Here is a 6,167-nt window from a genome sequence, read left to right on the forward strand (position 1 = left end):
GGGTCTACTCATAAATTACATGTGGTACACCCATATGATAATTTAATCCAACAACAACTACCTTAAGAGGAAATAAAACTACCTTCTGAGATTATGAAGATGACTGCTGCCTTGTATGCCTTTTATTTATTGAACTAAAAGTTGTTGAGCTTTGTGGAATTTAATTTTGCATCTGAAGAATACAGTGCTGGAAAACTCAGATAACTTGGGAAGGGTCACTGGGGAAAAGGCTATTTAACCCTCTCCTGTGATTTAAATCCTCTCTATGAAGTTGCACTTCATTCTGTGAGAAGAAAGTCAGGGACGGTAAAAGATGCTGTGAGAGGTGACGAGGACGGTTCAGTTTCCCTCATGCACATGCCACTTCTGATGTTGAAAGTAGATGCCATCCACCAAGCCACCATTTTACATGTGAACAGGGTAAAAGTATAAACAACAAACATGGCTGCCTCCATGTCTAGTATGATCCTAACCATATGCATCGCTATACATTTTTTACTCTGGGCATAAAAGATGTACATGTAGTAAAGACCGAGGCCAATTACAGCTTTTCAATTTGTGTTCATCATGCTATCTATACATGGGCCTTTAAATAGCTCCATTGTCCCACCCAGCTCCAGAGGAAGTCAGGGTACGGACAGTAATAGCCACTAAAGTTGCCTCCAGCATCCTCCAACAGATACGTACACAGGGATTTCATGTTGTTTGCGCCACAAAAACATCTTATGAAATGTGTGAGGTAACTTGTATATCTATAACTTAGCACTGTTGTGAATAAGTATGATGAACCAAAATGGGAGGAAGGAGACAATTCTGCATACAGCTATTCCTTTTCAGCCAATTGTGTAAACTATACTGGCAAAAGAGAAGGAGAGGAGATTTTCATCATGTGAGAGCTTAGACCAATTGCTTTGGAAATTGTTTATGAATTGTTAAAAATATAGTGGCTGAATTTTTTCACAAAGCAGATGTCCAAATGGAGATTCTATCAGTCCAGATCCTTTGCCCACACATTGTTAGCCCACAAAAAGAACAGCCATTACATGAATGAGCATTTGCTTTCTAGTAGGACTGTCCTTGTAATGAGAACCAATTATTTCTTGTCATAAGACACAATCATGTCAATGCAGTCCAACATGCTGAGGTATCTTGTGATGAAGTGGACAGCTTGTTCACCATGATGTTGTTGCTATCTTTGCATTTGAGTTTAGCTCTCCCACTCACCATTCTTCGTGTATCTGCTGTGGAACATGCAATAAAAACAGTAAAAAGTAATTAGAAGTTGTGGAAAAATCCAAACAAGATAAACACTAGAGTACTGATATTAAATGTGTAATTATATGATGTCACTCCTGATTCTGTGACTTTTCTCAGCTATTAGAGAGGTTACAAGTGGGGGCTACAAGACTCATGGGAGGGAATCCCATCCTCCCCCCAGCACAGCTCCATGCCTTTACAGCTGCCTCCAGGCCCAGCTATGGCAGCAACATGTCTGGGAGCCTCTCCAAGCCTGGAGCAGCTCCCAACAATGCCAGGCCCAGAGTGGCTCTCCCAGACACTGGTGCCACAGCCAGGGCTGGAGCGGTTCCCTGAATGCCAACACAGCTAGGCCAAGAGCCGTTCCCCAGACGAGGACAACACTGAGGCCAGGCCCTGAGCTGCTACCAGACTCCTCAGAGCAGCTCCCCAGATGCCACAGCTGTGCCTGGGCCCAGTCTGAAGGGAGCAAAAGCTTGCACTGTGCCAATTAGCTTTGACCATAGTTGAAGACACTGCTCATCTAATACTTAACTGAAGTCAAGGTGGGAGAGAGAAAGTCACACTGGAGAGGGCAGGAGCTAGGAGGGCATATGTACACCACCCATGATCTACCTCTTATCTCTGACCTGTGGATAAGAGAGTCTGCACCAGCTCTAAAAGAAAGGCCCAAAAGCATCAGTTTAAGATGGTGATAATGGAGCAAAAAGATATGTCACTCCATTAAGAAAAAGGGTGCAGAAGCAGCTGAAATGGATTTGTTTTCAAACTATTTCTGAAAATAAATTTATGAAAGTTTTACAGTTAAGGAATACATACTAAATGTTCAGTACAAACAATACAACAAAAATAAAGTAAGAGAAATCCATTGGCCTATTTTTGAGATGGAAGATTAAGGATGAGTAAGGGCAAAATTAAAGAAGCACCAAAAAGTGTTGATGTAAAAGGCAATACTGACATAAAAATAGTTTTTATATCTCACAAGATGAGAAGGAGACTTTGGGAAGTTTCACACACACTGAATAATGTACATTCAATCCACTTCCAATGCATTTTAGTGATCATTTACAAGTGTATTTTCTGTTTCACACAGTAAAATCCTATTGCAAAGTAAATTAAAAGTGGATTTAAAGTTTATTGTTCAGCATGCCTGAAAGCACTTTTAGGAGACATTTTAACATTCTCAAGAAAAGAACAAAAATGTTTTCTAATGACCAATTTCTTGTAGGATAAAATTTACCTTTTTAATCAGCACTTGTAGTCTAGTCAGATTTGACAGTTGCATAACTCAGAGGTAGACAGAGGCCCACCACTGGACCTACAACACTCAGCCATGAAATAATGTAATTTGTGCTCCTACAAAGCAAAAAAGGAAATACATGGAAGCTACATTGGAAAAATGTAATATACCATAGCTGTCTCTAAAAAGTTTGGACACCATTTTGAACAGATATCAATCTTAAAATCCAATGTGACATTACAGTCATTTATTAAACAGACTAAGGAGAAAAAAATGCTCAGTGGCAGTTCTGAGCTTCTAATTAACATAGCTCACTTGAGATTCTGTTGTGCCACTTTTAATTGAGAATACGTAAACAGTCAGCCAAAAGTTCAAGGGTCTGGTGCCTTCTCATCCAAGCCATATTGCTGAGGAGCTGCTCAGAAATTTCAGCTGGCAAATGTGAAACACTCTCCAGTAACCCGAAACGCTAATTTGGGGTGTAAAATACACTGAATGAAAATCTCAGATTTATATCCTAAAATGTCTCTAAAAATGGTGGTCCTGAAGTCCTTGCTTCAAAAATGTGGAAGCCCTATGAGAATGATCCACCTCAGAGGCTGACAGATGCAACTGGTTTCAGAACTCCCTGGGAGAGTTTGAGAACTAGGTCAGGAACAAGGAAGAGGCCTTAGTAGGAGACTGGACTATGTGGCTTCTGGAGCTTTGGGCAAGGAATGCTCCCTGGAGTCCTCTGCCCCTGCCCTTCTAACAGAGCCCAAGGTATATGGATGAAGTGAGGGTGCTAACAAGAGAAGATGTCTTAAGCATTTCTGGAAGAACGTTTATGCTCAGTCAGACACAGCACAGCACAGAGAACATTTGAAAGCCTATGCACTGTTGGTGACAGCAGCAAAGACCTTCTTTTCTGCAACTATTGTGTTAGCTGAATAGTTTCCAGCGCTATTTCAAATTGTACAGAATATATGACATTTTAGGCAGCATTTGGCTGGCCATGATTTGACCATAGGTTCTGACACTTCAGTAGATTCTCTTAACATAAAAGCTGACTGATCTGGTTCAACTTTGACTCCAATTTAGATGCAGATTAGATGACAGAAACACCATCTGGTAAGGTTTCCATGAACAGTTTTGATTTGGTTTTCTTAGATGGATATTGAGAGGATTATGGTATTTGGGAAGGCCACATCCTCTAAATTGGATAACTTCTACTTATAGTTATTAAAATCTTGCCTCAAACAAAATCATGGCTTGTTTGACCTGGACTATGAACAGCTCTGACAGAGGAAAAATTCTCCAAGGATTTAAAGAAGGCTGTTAGAACAATTAATATCAGATGGGAATTATGACCCACAATTTAACACCTAACTACAGAGCTACAGAATCTCTGGGACAAAAAAATCTAAGCACTAGACAATTTCCTACATTGCCAAATTTGTTACAGGAAGATAAAAAGCAACAAGTTTAAGAAATTGTAATTTAACCTGATTTTGTCTGGCTATTAAAAACTTACAAGGTTCTTGAGAATCATGCACCACCACAAATTTATATACAAAATTTACTTGCATTTGTTGTGAGTTATTGAAGGGGAATATAATAACCTACATAGCCAAACTCACATCTAGCAGCTCCTCACCTATTTCCTTTATGTGAACTGGATAATATTGAAGCCATAAATTCATTTGTCCGACAGGGATGAAGTACAAAGAACGGTTGTCCAAGTAATGGATGTTCCTGAAAAGAAGCACAGCCTTGTTAATTTTTAATGAACTATACTCAATATACAAAGTAGTTTACATTATTACATTTGTTCTCATTACAGCCCCATAGGGTTGGTTCTTTAAGTTTCCTATTCTACAGAGGAAAAGCTGAGTTTAAGTTATATCAACTTCCCAAGATTATCCAAAGAAGCATCTACTCATTGGTGATGTACTTGTTTTTCATTGACACTCAACACGCTTACAGTGTAGTTTAAGAAGTACAACCTTCTACATCCACTAAGTCATAACACAAATAGATATTCCAGTTAGACAATATCATAATGAAAATATCAAAATAAAAATATATATTTAAAAATTAAGAAAAATACACTGTTTTATCTAAGACTCCTGCTGGCCTACGAAGGCTATAGGAATCAGGTTTTCTAAAAATGTTACAAGTTCCTGGCTCCAGTATGTGCATGTAAGGCAGTCTTAGCTTTCAGGATATTTTAAGTAAAGGTCTTTTGTTCTTCTGGCTAACTCTAGCAACATATTAACTCTATCTGACAGCCTTTGCAGACTAGAATTTATAAGGGAAAACTTGTCTTGCATCCTTTAGACTACCTATAAAAGTAGTTTTAATTTAATCTCTGGGCATTTCCAGAATGCAAATTCAACATTCACCTTGCAAAGTTTTCAACTTTTGCACTAGGGTTGCCAGGTCTGTGTTGGAAAATACCTGGAGACTTTGGGGGTGGATCTGGGAGAGGGCAATGTTTGGGGAGGGGAGTGGCCTCAGCATGGTACAATGCCATAGAGTCCACCCTTCAAAGCTGCCATTTTCTCCAGGGGAGCTGATCTCTGTCAGCTGGAGAACAGTTGTAAAAGCAGGAGATCTCCAGGATCCACCTGGAGACTGGCAACCCTATTCTACACAGACATCTAGGGTGGTGCAAATTTCACCACAGGTAACCCCTAACAACAGCAATCCTCTGTCTTCATTCCATAAGCAGAAATTTACCATGGGACCCACTGTTATTTTGAACACATTCATGTATTTTTTCATATTTTTGATGGCCCAATGGATGCTTTGCCATCAGCAGTGTTTTGTTGTTGTTGTTGTTCAGTCGTACAGTCGAGTCCGACTCTTTGCAACCCCATGGACCAGATCATGCCAGGCAGGGGTCATTTCGGGGGGGGGACGCGAGGGGATGCCGTCCCCCCGGGTGAGGTGCGGGGGGCGGGGCTTCCTGCTTCCGGCCACCGCAACTCCAGGAGAAAAAAAGCCGAGGCGCATGGGGAAGAGGGGGCGGCCGGCCGGGCTCTCGCCATGCGGTAAAGCAAGAGGGGGAGAGAGAGTTGTGAGGGGAAATGCGGGGAAAGTTTTTGTGAGGGGCTCTCGGTGGGGCAGGGGCAGCCCGGGCCGTCCGGCGGGGCTCCGTGTGGGCTTTTGTTCTGGAAGGGGCGGGGGCGACGTTCCTGGCGCGGGGCCGGGCCGGACGGCATGTGTGCTTGCTTTCTTCCCTTTCTCCCCAGCCGCCCCTCCCTCGCTCCCCCTCCCCTCGCTCCAGTTTCCCGCCTCCGCGCCCAGAAGCACGCTTTCAACGTGCCTCAGAGGGCTGCGAGGAGGAGGCGGCGGCGAGGGAGAAAGTCCTCCCGCGAATGTTGTGGGCCCCCTCTCCCGAATCCACCCCCAAAGTCTCCTGGTATTTTCCAACCCAGACCTGGCAACCCTATTGAAGCCAGCCATGCATACTCAGCCTAACCTATTTAACAGGATTGTTGAGAGGATAAAATAGATGAAGGGAGAACAATGTTGTAAGTGGCTTTGGGTCACCATTATGGGAGAAAAGTGGGGTATAAATTATATAAATAAGAAATTCAGTTTGGAGATTGTGCAGGAACCCCCCTCCCCTGAGTTTTCAATCTGAGTTTTTAAAGTATTCCTGATTCCCCCCCCCCCCCCACTG

The 6,167-nt window shown here is 42.3% G+C and overlaps 1 long non-coding RNA gene across 1 annotated transcript; it reads right to left on the bottom strand.

The window, feature by feature from the left end:
- Positions 1 to 695: 695 nt before the first annotated feature.
- On the bottom strand, positions 696 to 4,223 carry LOC107111305. Its single transcript, XR_001482552.1, has 3 exons — positions 4,134 to 4,223; positions 2,498 to 2,613; positions 696 to 1,241 (listed from the first exon to the last, which is right to left on the bottom strand). It is a non-coding gene; the product is annotated as an uncharacterized LOC107111305 (long non-coding RNA).
- Positions 4,224 to 6,167: the final 1,944 nt, after the last annotated feature.

This window comes from Gekko japonicus, unplaced genomic scaffold, assembly GCF_001447785.1.
Source record: "Gekko japonicus isolate JY-2015 unplaced genomic scaffold, Gekko_japonicus_V1.1 scaffold3064, whole genome shotgun sequence".
Classification (NCBI taxonomy): domain Eukaryota; kingdom Metazoa; phylum Chordata; class Lepidosauria; order Squamata; family Gekkonidae; genus Gekko; species Gekko japonicus.